A 13,633-nucleotide genomic window follows, 5' to 3' on the forward strand; every position below is an offset into this window, starting at 1 on the left:
CACATCCGCGGTGAAAGGTGTGTGGTATGGTTGTAGTCTCGCCACGTGAACGATGTCACTTGCAGCTGATGATGACGCTGAGAAATCGGCGGGGATGATTTCATACGTCACATCGGTCACTTGTCGCACCACACGGTAAGGGCCAGTGTATCGCGACAGCAGCTTTTCGGAAAGGCCCACACGTTGAATGGGTGACCAGAGAAGCACCAGAGAACCCTGAGAAAAGTGCACGTCGCGATGGTGGCAATCATAGAGGCGTCCCTGATGCTCCTGTGAGGCCTCGAGACGGGTGCGGGCGAGCTGGCGCGCGTGGGCGGCGTGTGCGATCGCGTCGCGGGCGTGTTCAATGGCTGAACGTATGGCCGAGGGCAGCAAAGTGTCCAAGGGCAACGCGGGTTCTCGGCCCTGGTAAATGGTGAATAGCCGGCGGTGTCGTAACGCGATGAATTATACGCGAACGTCACATATGGTAAGTGAAGATCCCAGTCGTGGCGGTCGGTCGCAACGTACTTCGAAAGCATGTCGGTGATGGTCCGGTTGAGGTGCTCCGTGGGGCCGTTGGTCTATGGGTGGTAGGACGTGCTGAACTTGTGCATTGTCGAGCAGGAGCGGAGGATGTCCTCGACGACTGCCGACAGAAAGCTGCGGCCACGGTCAGTGAGTAATTGGCGCGGAGCACCGTGTACTAAAATGATGTCATACAGAAGAAAGTCAGCAACGTCAGTAGCACAACTTGTCGGGAGGGCTCTGCTGATTGCGTACCACGTTGCATAGTCAGTAGCGACGGCGACCTATCTATTTCCGGAGCCCGAGAGAGGAAATGGTCCAAAAAGGTCTAGACCAACACGGAAAAAGGGTTCGGGTGGGATATCGATCGGCTGGAGACATCCAGCTGGAGGTGTGGAGGGCTTCTTGCGGCTCTGACAGGGCTCCCAAGCGGCAACGTAGCGCCGCACGGAGCGGGCGAGACCCGGCCAAAAGAATCGACGGCCTACACGGTCGTATGTGCGCGAGACGCCCAAGTGTCCAGCCAAGGGAGCGTCGTGAAGTTGCTGGAGGACAGTCGAACGCAGATGCGATGGAATGACGAGCAGAAGGTCAAGGCCGTGTGGATCAAAATTGCGGCGGTATAATGCCCCCTTCTTTAGGAGAAACATCCGGAGAGAGGCGTCGCCAGGAGTTGACTCGAGACGGTCGATGAGGGCTCGTAATAAAGGATCGCGCCGTTGCTCGTTGCCGATTTCAAGCAACTGGGACACACAGAAAACGCAAGCGATGGCGTCCGCATCAGCCGGTTCATCGACGGGGTAGCGGGACAAACAATCGGCATCCTGGTGCAAGCGTCCCGTCTTATATACCACGGAGAAGGTACATTCTTGCAGGCCTAACGCCCAGCGAACGAGTCGTCCCGTGGGGTCGTTGAGCGAGGATAGCCAGCAGAGAGCGTGGTGATCAGTAATGACACAGAAGGGGTGTCCGAACAAGTATGGACGAAACTTCGGAACAGCCCACACAAGAGATGGCACTCGCGCTCTGTGATTGAATAATTTCGCTCGGCGGGTGATAGAAGTCGGCTGGCATAGGCTATAACGCGATCATGACCATGCTGGCGTTGTGCTAACACTGCTCCTATGCCGTGACCACTGGCATCAGTTCGAACTTCCGTTGAGGTGGACGGGTCAAAGTGGGCCAAAATTGGACGCGTGGTAAGGAGAGTAGTCAGCTGCAAAAAAGATGCGGCATGGTCAGGACCCCAAGAAAAAGGGGCGTCTTTCTTCGAGAGGTCGGTAAGGGGACGTGCGATTGTCGCAAAATCCTTCACAAAGCGTCGGAAATAAGAGCACAGCCCTACGAAACTACGAACGTCCTTGGACAGCCGCCACAATGTGGCGGCTGTTCCCTAGCAATACTTTGCAGACATTATCATTATCGAGCAATGTATGCTCTTTGCTTGTCAGCTCAAAATAACCAGACTTGGTGAGGGGACCTTTAAGCGTTGGAAGCGCATCACTTGGGACCGGGCAAGGCGAATCTTGCTACAGAGTTCCCCGTGGTTGATAGCATTAGAAAATATACACACATTGATTGGAAGGACAATTAAACGCGCACGTTGAAAACACAAAAGGGTTATATTTACAAGGAAAACTTATTCACGGGCTAAAATACACGCCCACAATTTCCTACGTCTCGCTCGATCTCGCTCGCGCCGCCGCACTGGCGAGCAACTGCACACACACTGCTTGCCGCTCGTCGCTCCCTCATCCGCTGTCCCGGGGGTTTTCGGCTCCGTTGACAGCCGGGCACTTGAAGACACCGAATCCCACAAAGACACACAGAGACGCGCACCCGTGCAGGGGCTTACTTTCCAAGATGCGCGCGTTACAATTATACTTTGCGCGGCCGGCCGAAAAGCCACGTGTGCGTACATATGAGAAATGTGCAGAGACCGTCCACGTGTACGGGATTGACGGATGGAACTTCTGACAGCTCGCGCCATTATGACAATGGTGCGCGAATGGCGTTCGCTGAATCAAGAGACTTTTCAGTCGCCGAACTTCGTCACGTACTTCAAAGTGACTCGTACAGTACGGCGTGGTTGGCGTTTGACTTCACGGAATTTCATCATAGTCTTCAATGAGTGGTGTTGACGTGTTGACCCGGCCAGTAATCCTCTCCCTACGCGAGGTGTTCTTTGATTCAACCGACCGGTTACATCCTGATTTGCTGGCCATCAACAGGGCTGATGACAGTGTAGTTTTCTGGGTGTTTACTTTGTTTACATTCGACTGAAGCGCTTGACTTTCGTTCTCATACACAGAAAACGAAGCAATCCATACAATGTTACGTATTAAGCTTTTAGAGTTATAAAAAACATATTTAATTAACTATTCTATTTAGATGGATAACCATGCAACAAACTTCGTTTCGGCTTCACTTACCTGGGACCAAAATAACTATCTAGTGCTATCCTAATCCCATTGAAGTGCCCCACCTAAGGACACTTCTGGCCTCCCTGACTTTTGATGCAGTACGAGCTTTTGAGGGGCGGATTTATATATCTAGTTTGAAGACTTGGGTGGTGTGGTGGTCGACATTTTGGCAAAAAGAGTCTACAAAGAGATGTGACGCCACGGGAGGTTCTTACAGTCTCCCTACTAATTGTGGCAGTCATGATTTTTTCGTTAATGTAGGCGGAAATTTATGCCAACACTAACGTTCTCGGAGTAAGCTGCGTAAATATCTTTGAGTTCAGAAAAAGAAAACGTAAAATTTTTCTCTCACAATTATTCGCTTTCTTTAACAGCCAGCACAGGCAGTCTTTCTTTCCCAGGCGTGACATGACCGGAAAGGTTAGTCATAGTGCATAACGTGCAAAGTGGCCTCGCAATCCAGAACGGTGTTTCGTACGGATATGCGGGACCTTAGAGTGATAATCAAGCTGTGGAACGTTTTTCTAGTGCATAAAAAATATGCCAGATTCCGGGGGGGGGGGCGACAGCCACCCCCTTTTGACCCCCTGCCGGCCGCCCATGGCCACGGGAGATAATGGACCCGCTTTGCCATGAAGCACGTCGATCACGAAAGGGACTTACGGCGGTCCCGGAACAGCTGTAACAAATAAGACGCACAGAACGCTTCGGTTCTTTACCGGCAACCTGCTTTCTTTTTTCCCGAAACTGTCAAGCATCACCGCTGTTGTGGCATTCACCTACAGGGTTAAGAAACATTGCGTGTACATGAGAGAGAAAATGTCTTCCTCATAAAGTGTCAGGGCCAAGCTGGCCTTCAATTACTTAACCAGAAGGAGACGTCATAGAAAACACTTACGTTGTTTATCAATCGGGGGATAAGAGGCTAATGTTTCGTCACGGAAAACTTAGTGCACTTGGAGTTTATGCTTTGTGTGAGTCTTGATTGAGACTTCGCATGCTATGATATAATACAAGCCTAAGTTACAGCTTGTAAAGGCACTTTTTTGAAGAGTAAGTTGCCAGAGTCATTAAGCGTTCCACGACAATCGATATATCGCTACTCACGTAGCCACATATAGAGCTCTTCACAAAATGTGCTGGCACATTGATCACCTAATAATGGTGGCCTAAATGCTTTCTCTGTTGTTCTTATCATACCACGTCACGCCGACGGCCGCGCCAGCTTTTGCATTAGTGGAGCCAACGAGGTAAAAATTCTGGAGTGGCCGCCGCCGCGGTCGCCTGCGGGACCCACTAAACTCACCGGCGGCCATATTTCCGGTTGAAAGTGAGGGCGGGCCAAGCATATAAACGGCCACGGAATAGGCGCTGCACTCGAGTGCTTTTTCTGTTCCCCGATCATGAATTGCCCCAAAAAATAATTGTTTATCTTCCATAATAACTGTTTTACTTGCGACCAGGCAATTTAGTTACAGTAATATATGATACTACGTTTATCTTTTGTGAACATGAAGTCGTTTTAATGATTAGCTTCAGTTAATACATGAGCATCCTTTGGGGAGTACGTCAGCTCCGTCACGCGAAAAGTGGCGGAACTGCAGAAAATACGCAATTTTCGAAGACGTTTAATCGCCATAATTGTGTAAATGTAGATGATTGGTAGCTTTATAAGCGATTAGAAGCAATTTAAACCAACAAAAGAAATTACCAGAGTACTCTGTTTAGTCCCCATATGGATACATAGGGCTTCATAGAAAATGCATGGGGAAGCTTATACTAGGGGTGGACCAACTTAAATTTGGGGGTGGGTAAACTGAAATTTGCAGGCCGGCGAACTTGAAGTTGGGGTGGGCGAACTTGCAGTTGGGGGTGGGTGAATTGAAATTGTTACGTGGTGGCCAACACCGGACAAACGTAGGGTGCCTCGATAGGACCGCTTCTCGCGGCGGTGCTGTCGAGGCACCCTAGCGAATTGGAGCGTCGCACGCTCCTCACACGGTGGACGCGTGAGGCTCCAGAAAGAATCGCAGTACCTCAGTGTCTTCCAGAGAAGCCCCGCTGTCAGGTGCAGGCGAAGAGGAGATTTTTTGCGTGGAGAAAAACGGCCAGGGAGGCCCGTGGGTCGGCTATCACCGGTAGTACCGCCGGTCGAGACGCCTCCGCGGGCCGGGGCGACGAGCCGCGATTGGTATACCACTTGCTCTAGCTTACTGTCGAACTAAATAGCTTCGAAGGCCAGCACTACGTTCAGGTCAGTGGCACATGCGTGGGAACAAGGATGGGACCAAAACTCTTTCATCTTTTCGTCTTCAACAGAACGACTTCAACTCAAGCCGAGACCAGGAGACATTGTACTGCCAAGGTCTTATTGATAATATGCTACCAATCCGGCAATATAGTGAAGTAGAACCCGCCGAGCTAGCTCGCTGGCTACGGCGTTGAGCTGGGCAGTGCGAGGTCGGGGGTTCAATACCGTCTGAGGCGGCTGCATTACGATTGGTGCCTTTACGCCAAAGCAGTGCAGGTCAAAGAGCCTCAGCTGAACGACATATTAGTTCACGACTACGAAGCGCCTCCGAATCAGATTGCGGTTTTGACACCTAATACCCCAGAAGTTAAAATGAATTGTTAGTGAGTGGTTCTTTCATTCACGGCAGACTGTTGTGGCGCCCAAAAATTACGTTGTCACAGTCACTCTAGACAACCGCAAAAGGACAAGGAAAAATGAAATTGGAATTCTTACTCAATTAATTTTGTGTTACGTTGGTATCAATTCCCCCGCTGTTGCGATTCGTGTTGTCACAAATTAGTTACCACGCATTTCATGATTTTTGTGGTTTATCCACGTTTACCCTACGTTTTTATTTGTTTGACAGTGTTGGCAGTTATATCGTTGGACGCTGCTTCAATAATAACGGTCGTGGGTACGTGCCTTCCATCAAAGAACCAACATCATCATTCGAAACGTCCAACGGGAGCATCACAACAAACTGCGAAGTGCAGCGGAATTGTGAAAGCTTCCTGATGGCCATGAGTGAGTACTCGCTTTCTCGCCATTTCTACGAGTGGCACTGAGTGTTTATCAATCTCGTAAAGCTTGTGTCGGTGTATAAAAGGGTAATCTCATATAATTAGAAACTACAGCGAAGAAAATGCAGATGCTTCGCACTACTGGTACTCCCCGATGGGGGTATGTGAAATTTCCCTACTGGAAAGTTTTCTCCATCGCGTGAGTTACTCCTGATAGGACTCTTAGGGAGTCAAAATACAGTAGAAGAGGCTATCAAGGGGAACACCTAAATATTGTTCAAACGTTCATGCTGACTAGTATCCAAGCCGTAGTAGCAAGAACCCTAAAGGTATCAAACCGAAATAATAGTAATTTTTTTAACATATGAAACTACCTCCCTACACATCTAATGTTGAAGGACAATGAAATCGAAAAGGTTGTCGCTGGAAAATTTACGCACGTCGTGGACAATCGCACAAATGGATCGATAGAGCCCGTGATCGTTAGCATTTTTCTATCTGCTATGTCTGCAAATGGGCATGTGCAGCAAACATGGCCTGTACAACATGAAAAAAAAAAAGAATGCGGCCGCATTCACAATGTATTTTTGTTCGCAAGAATTATTCGTGATTGCTCCGTCATTGTCGCTAGGAACGCGTTTATGACAAATAATCTGCGCTTCTTTTCGCAAACCGTATTAGGGCATGAACTGCAATGTGAACTTGACCCCAATAACCCGTGCAAGGGAAAAGTACCTGCATACTTTCAAAGACTTCATAGTATGAATGTCTCTGCAGTTTCAATATGTACATGCTGATTGGCGACAGTGCCACCTACCCTACCAATAGAAACGTTGAAGGTTGTTCCATAATTTCTAGTTCAGAAACAATTTTTGCAAGCTTCTTTTGAAAGCTTGACTACTTGTGTTATACTTGCGTTTTGAGAAAATTTACGCCGCTAGAGTTTGTAAAATATTGATTTTGCCCGCACAGCATTTGTTGGTGGAGCCGCTACAGCTTCGCGACCTCACGCTCTGTCCGTACAGTCCATTTCATGGAAATATTTTTTTTGTCAAATAACAATGGTTAGAACCTCATGCTAGAGTATGTGTCAGGCGTCGTCGAACTCGCCACCCCGTTGGCAGCGCTGTAACAGGGGTTCATGTTGCGAGGGCCTCCGCGGAGTTAAAGCCTTGACTTACAAGCATTAGCATGTTCGGACGTTGATAATGCAGGAGCAAAGGTATAAAAGTAGCCTTCCAAATTGTGAGAAATTTTTTTGTTGCGGTCATTGATTGATTCGCTCTTTGAAAGAAATTAATTGATTGATCGATTGCTTGATTGATTGATTGATTGATTGATTGATTGATTGATTGATTGATTGATTGATTGATTGATTGATTGATTGATTGATTGATTGATTGATTGATTGATTGATTGATTGATTGATTGATTGATTGATTGATCTTGGCTGCTAACGTACTTGCGCACGATGCATGCTCTCGACGCCAGCGACAAAGAGCAGCAGATGAAAAGAGTGGTTGGGTTGTCTTGATGTGCAGTACATAAAAGAGCGCCTCCGTCTTATTTCTTTCAGTGGGGTCACAGTAAGTACGACTCATTTGAATGGTTACCACTTAGACTGTAAGGAATTACTGTTCTGACGTTGCTGTCGCTATCAACTAGCTCAAAGCTGTAGAGCGAAGCTTCGTAGCTCAACGCACCCACACACCGATAAACATTTTGTCGAGGGTGCCACTCCGAAACAACAAATCTTACTTCAGCGCATTCCTTACGTGAAATTCTAAGCACAGCCGAGTAATACTATTTCGCAGACTGTGATACTGTTGTTGACGCCAAAGCGCAGGCAGAACTTGCATACCGACGCTGCTCTTGTACTAGTCAGAAAAAACGCCGTAGATTTGATTTTCGGGTCTCCGCCTTTGTTACGAAAACGACCATCTCTTAACGTAGCGGTAGCGTCTAGCGTTAAGGTTTACAATCACTGTACTTTAAAAAGTGACCGATATTGTTTCAGGGGAGATTTTCACTACGTAGGCTTCTTCTTTTTTTTGCATTTGTGACTTGTTTCAATAATTTGTCTACCACGGGTTGATTCTCAACGAGAAAATAAACAAACTGAATGTGCTCCCGCGCGCACAAACGAATGCGCTAGTGCTAAAAACTTTGTCGTGCGCGTCTCTAAAACCTCCTCACAAGTTCTGTGATCTCCGCGTCTTTTCACGCGCATAGCGAATAAAGTCAGTTGTCTGAAAAGATTTAAAAAATACAGTCAAGAAAAAGGAACGTTATGTTAGCGAATGGAATGACGTGTGGCCATCATAATATTTCCCTACGTTAAGGTCAGCTGCGACGCATTATGCTCTCAGACTGATGGTTAACTATAAAAACATGCCACCCATCGTTCTCCCTAAAGAACGGGATGCTTCTGATTGATGAGACAGCACGAAAACTGGGACTAGCAATAAAATTAGGGGGACACACTCTTTTTTTCCCGATCAGCGTGGCGTTTGCTACGCGCACAGGGAAGTTAACGAATTTCTTTGAAAAGCACAGATTGCAAAAAAATAAATACACAAGAAAAGATCACACTATAAGCGTATCTCAAGAAAAGAAGACACAAAGCATTACACGAAATAGGCAAAGAAAAACTGGAAACGTGGTGCAGTAAGCTGCAGAAGCTCTTTCCACAGGAAGTCATGATTACTTCTACGTGTCTTTGAGGTCTTGTCAAAGGCCAAAGATGCAAAAGCTCTTTCCACAGGCAGTCAGAATGACTTCCACGTGTCTTTGAGGTCTTGTCAAAAGCCACGATGCTTTTTTTTGTTTCATGGCGCGACGCCGAGTGACTGACACGCGCGCTCGCATGTCATAGTTGGCCTGAGCGAGCTCGCCAGTGTTACACGAGATATGCGGCTCCGTAATTGGTACAAATCCCTTTCAATGCCGGCGAGAATTTAATCTCACGCGTAATATATTTACTAAAATTGCGATTGCTTCTGTCATCATGGTAATTGAGTGCGCTTTAAACATCCGCAGGTAGTCAAAAATAATACGGAGCCTTAATAATACGGAGGTTTACAGTTTGCCGCATCCTAAACTAAACAGGGCTCAGGCACTTACATTACGCTTACTACAGACTGGTACTTATCCTTGCCCACGGAGACTGAACATGTTTTATCCAGAGACGTATACAGAGCCTTGTTGCCAAGATTGTGGTGCTTTAGCCTCGCTCGAACACATGCTCTGGTCTTGCGAAAGAATTGAAGACTCGGCGATCAAGGATGCGTCTAGGTGGGAGGCTGCACTTCGCAGCCCGGACCTGGATGAACAATTCTGGGCTGTCCAGCAGGCTCACGATGTTGCCGTGAGGCTTGGCCTTCCGGTCCCGACGTGGGAGCGGCCCGCTTAGTGATTAATTATCACTACTTGCAGGGCCACATAAAGTTTTCCTTCCTTCCTTCCTTCCTTCCCACTATACGGCATGCGTCGCAGTCAGATCGCGGTTTTCGCACGCAAAACCCCCCATTGCTTCCCATGTACGTCCCACGTAGCCCGTCCACCAAGTACATCCATAAAGCAACTGCTGAAACTGTGCTTTTCCTGCGCCTACTAAAGGGTGATGCCATCTCGACAAAATAGCCATCAATTGAGTCGATAAATCGCTAAGACTGACTATATGTTGCTAAAACTGAGAGCACACGCGTCTGCCAACCTTCGACTACCCCTGATGAAAGCAGTGAGCACAATATTAATTTTTTAAATTATGTATTAGACTTTTCATTCCGGCTTTGAAAGGGGTTTGTACCATTTACGGAGCCGCATCTTTTGAAGATTTCGTGCCAACGCGCTGCACTGCTTTGTGTATAGTTTTTCTAGACGTATCTGTGTACTGCGTTCGTACTGTTTTCTGACGAATGATTTGCACTGGAATGTGTAAGTTTGCTTATGTGTGCGTGTGCGCGCCCAGTACGAGCCCTGTTAATGGAGAGTTTTAGTTTAGGGGACGCGAGCGGCTTGCGTACTCAAGAACTAGGAGTGACGGTACTGCGCATGCGCAGACCCAGATGTAGGGGTCTGCGCATGCGCAGTACCGTGGCCCCTGGTTCTTGCGTACGCAAGCCGCTCGCGTCCCCTAATTCAAAACTCTCTAATAAGAGACTGCCCACCGTGGTGACGTTGGGGCTATGGCGTTGCGCTGGTGTAAACACGCGAGGTCGCGGTATCAAATCCGCATTTCGATTGGGGGCGAAATACAAAAAAAGACGCCCGTTTGCCGTGCAGTGGCAGCACCCGTTATCGCGATCCCCAGCTGGTTAAAATTAATCAGGAGCCTCCCACTAACGGCACGCCTCGCAATCAGATCGTGGTTTTGGCACCACGTAAAACAGCCGAATTTAATTAATCATTAAGAGGGTGATCTTCTTTCTCGTCCACGCATCGTAGTCCGATTTCCCCATGTGGCCACCACCGTCAATTTATTTTCACTAGCCCCCTTTATCATGCTCACATATATCATTGACTTTCGCATCGCATTCCCCGTTGGTTTCGCAGGGACAAGGGCAGCTGGACGTCTTGCTGCGCTTGCATCGGTTTTCTAACCGTTGCTGCCTTGGCCACCCTCGCCATCATGGTAGCCCTCGGTGTCGTGACTATCGGTAAAAGCGCGCCTCCTTCTCATTATAGAATACACACGCAGACAGTAAAATCAGGGCTGAACGGCTGGCAACTAGGACGAAAAGAGGCACAGTATACTTGCCTCGCTCTTCAGAAAAGAGGATATAGAAAGGTAGAAAGGGAAGATAGGAAGAAAGGAAGAGGGCTCAAAGAAGTGCACGACACATTACGAGGTCTAAAGTACACTGAAGGCAAAGAATAGAGCACGGCAGTAGGCAGTATAGTTAAAAGTAGGTGAAAGGCTGTTGAACTAAGTTTGCACTGTTTAGGCGTAGCTGGCCTACCACTGCGCTTTCCCAGTGGCACGGTGCGGTCATCGCTTGGCGCGATCAGCATTTTGGCGTAACAGTGTCACTATAGTGGCCGGCAGTTCGTTAGTAGCAATCTGTGCAAGCAACATCCTGAAAGAAAAAAAACTCCAGGCGCGTGAGTTCAGTGCCTGTGGCCTCGCCTTAAAAAATCTTACATTTTATTATTGAAATTTTTCAAAGGAAAATTCTACCGGCACCTCGAATAGACCCGTTACGTTGTTTATGCAGTGGCAATGAAATCTTCCAGCCGAACGGTTTGGCACCATACGGAAGCTGTATGTTGAGCGTAGGTGCTTTTTCTGTCGTCCTTGTTTGTTAATTCATGTGGTATCAGGACCCGATATGACACAGAGGAATGCTTAAAAAAGATATATGCAGGTCCAACGCACACGGTGGAATCTATGCGAAGCGAAGCTTTATAAAGCGGCTAATGAAACTCTTTACAGCTAATGGAAAAGCGTACACTTTGTTTACATAAATCTTGTGGCACAATTAATCTCGAGGAATGCGTATGTTTATTCACCTCAAAGGTCAATTGTCATGTAATGTTTATGTTAATGCACGGCTTCATTCACAAGTTATGCCGAAATGCCAGATCCGAAACAGGCAGGTTCACTATGTGAAACGAATGCAGGACGATGCCACAAGGAGGAATGCGAAGTATGATGATCGTTCAGGAAAGAATGATGGTGACAGTTTACGCACAGAAAAGTATAACACGCATTCTGTAGACATATTCCGACACGACAAGTACTCTGCCTTTTGTGTCACAGTGGTACATACCCATTCCGGACGAGAATAGACCAAGAACGATCACCCCCCCCCCCCCCGGCACATATCGAATGACTAAAGAAATGTAAAAGAATCCAGAAAAAATCAGTCACCATTCTATTTACAGATCAGGGTTCTTTAGATATATCTGTTAGCCGACGTTAAATGTTCAAGTTAGCGTTCAGGCTGTGCTCAGGCGAGCGAAGAGCGCTAGAGCGCAGGACGGGTTCTACAGCGCACCTTCTAGCGCAACAATGAAATATAATTTGACGTATAGTAAGCAAATCGTGGTAAAACAAGCGAACGAATAGGCAAAACGACTTTCAGAAAGTTATCCTTCGGAGTTCCACGCTTCATTGCCAATTTTAGCGGGCGATATATGGTGACGCACTGGAGCATAGTTGCACTTTGTCGATCGAGGCGGCACGTCGACCAACTATCCACCTCCTGTCGGTCTCCGTGGTGCCAGAAAACGAAACCCAAACTTGGAAGCCGAGTTTCAGAATTGGGGCGCTTCATTGAAACACGGTGTTCAAAGCAGTCCATAAAAAAATCGGCTAACTCGGACATTTGCATTTTACGCAGAGGTGCGCTACCGAGGACCCGAGGCCAGGAAGAGCGATGCCAATGACACCGTGTCTCCTACGTCTGGCCGCTACCGAACTCCCGGCGGCAGCAAATCGATGAACCATAGCGTTTTCGAGGCTGCGAAAAAGCTGGCCGCTTTGGTGATTCGCTACCCGAGAGACCAGCCACTCCCCGATCAGCTGGGATGAGGCTTGCTCGCCCGGACACAAAGAAATGCGCAAATACAGCGCATGCGAAATTACACTCTCCGACACGTTCACTTGACTTTTCAGCGTAATCGTACCCTTTCAACTACATGTACGGTCGAGAAGAAGACGAGGACTTGAAGCTCGTGTCATTCACTGCCTTCGCCTCCACGAGCGATGGCTAACGTTGCCATCCCCGCCGACATGCCGTTCGGCGATTTATAGAGAATAGAAACATATTTTCTTCCGGCTGTCAATGAACGAACCAACATCCACAAAAAATTCCTCTTCCCTCTTGGATAGTAAGCTTCACACTATACGTGCCGGCTGTGAAAATAAAACGTGCAAGGTGACTCGCTGTTGCGTGTGTGTTTGTTTCGAGAAAACAAACATGAGGCAATGACATGCGAACCTTAGGCAAAGGCTAATGCAAAATAGCGTAAATGCAATGGAATTTAACGCTAATGAATCCACTGCAGTGCAGTGGTTATCGAATTGTCATTCGCTGACGCAGATGTTCTTTGTCGGTGTGACGGCAGTTTCAATACGACAGAAAGGCACATTGAACTTATTAGGTCTGATCCGACACACGTTTCGCATATCAGAAATGTCAGTCTTCGTGATCTTCTATGCCAGTTCTACAGACACTATATCGCGTTGTTGCGTGGCAGTTGGGCCATGATTTGAGGCGATGCACCGAACACAACGGTGTCTCGAACCTTCTCGAGTCTTTTGATCCTTTTATTGTCATTGAACCGGCACAATAGCGATTAACGGCACATTCGTCGCGAAATACCAGACCTAACCTCTAATGTCGGTATCCTTTCCTCAACCGCATTGTCACTCGCTTTAACGATTGTATTGCACGGCACGCCTTGCGCAACACTGAGAGGATGCTCTCGGCCTCTGTTTTATGCGGCAGAGACAACTTCACCGGACCTACGGCGGGATGTGCATCAGTTTTGTTCCTTTAAATGACCACGCCAGCTCGCCTGCTGCACCGACGCTTCCAGTAACGCTCTAACCGGTGACTCCGCATCTCCGGCACGGCGACGCTGCTTGTATTGGGTATCACGTGAAACGTTTCGATACTGAGATTCTGGACGCGATGAGTATGTGCACTGAACGGGAGGTTGGA

The 13,633-nt window shown here is 47.8% G+C and overlaps 1 long non-coding RNA gene across 1 annotated transcript; it reads left to right on the forward strand.

Annotated features, from left to right (window-relative positions):
• The first annotated feature begins 5,329 nt into the window (after positions 1 to 5,329).
• Positions 5,330 to 12,848, forward strand: LOC129384259 (uncharacterized). Its single transcript, XR_008611998.2, has 3 exons — positions 5,330 to 5,967; positions 10,518 to 10,621; positions 12,308 to 12,848. It is a non-coding gene; the product is annotated as an uncharacterized lncRNA (long non-coding RNA).
• Positions 12,849 to 13,633: the final 785 nt, after the last annotated feature.

The sequence above is a fragment of the Dermacentor andersoni genome, chromosome 8 (assembly GCF_023375885.2).
Source record: "Dermacentor andersoni chromosome 8, qqDerAnde1_hic_scaffold, whole genome shotgun sequence".
In the NCBI taxonomy this organism is placed as follows: Eukaryota; Metazoa; Arthropoda; class Arachnida; order Ixodida; family Ixodidae; genus Dermacentor; species Dermacentor andersoni.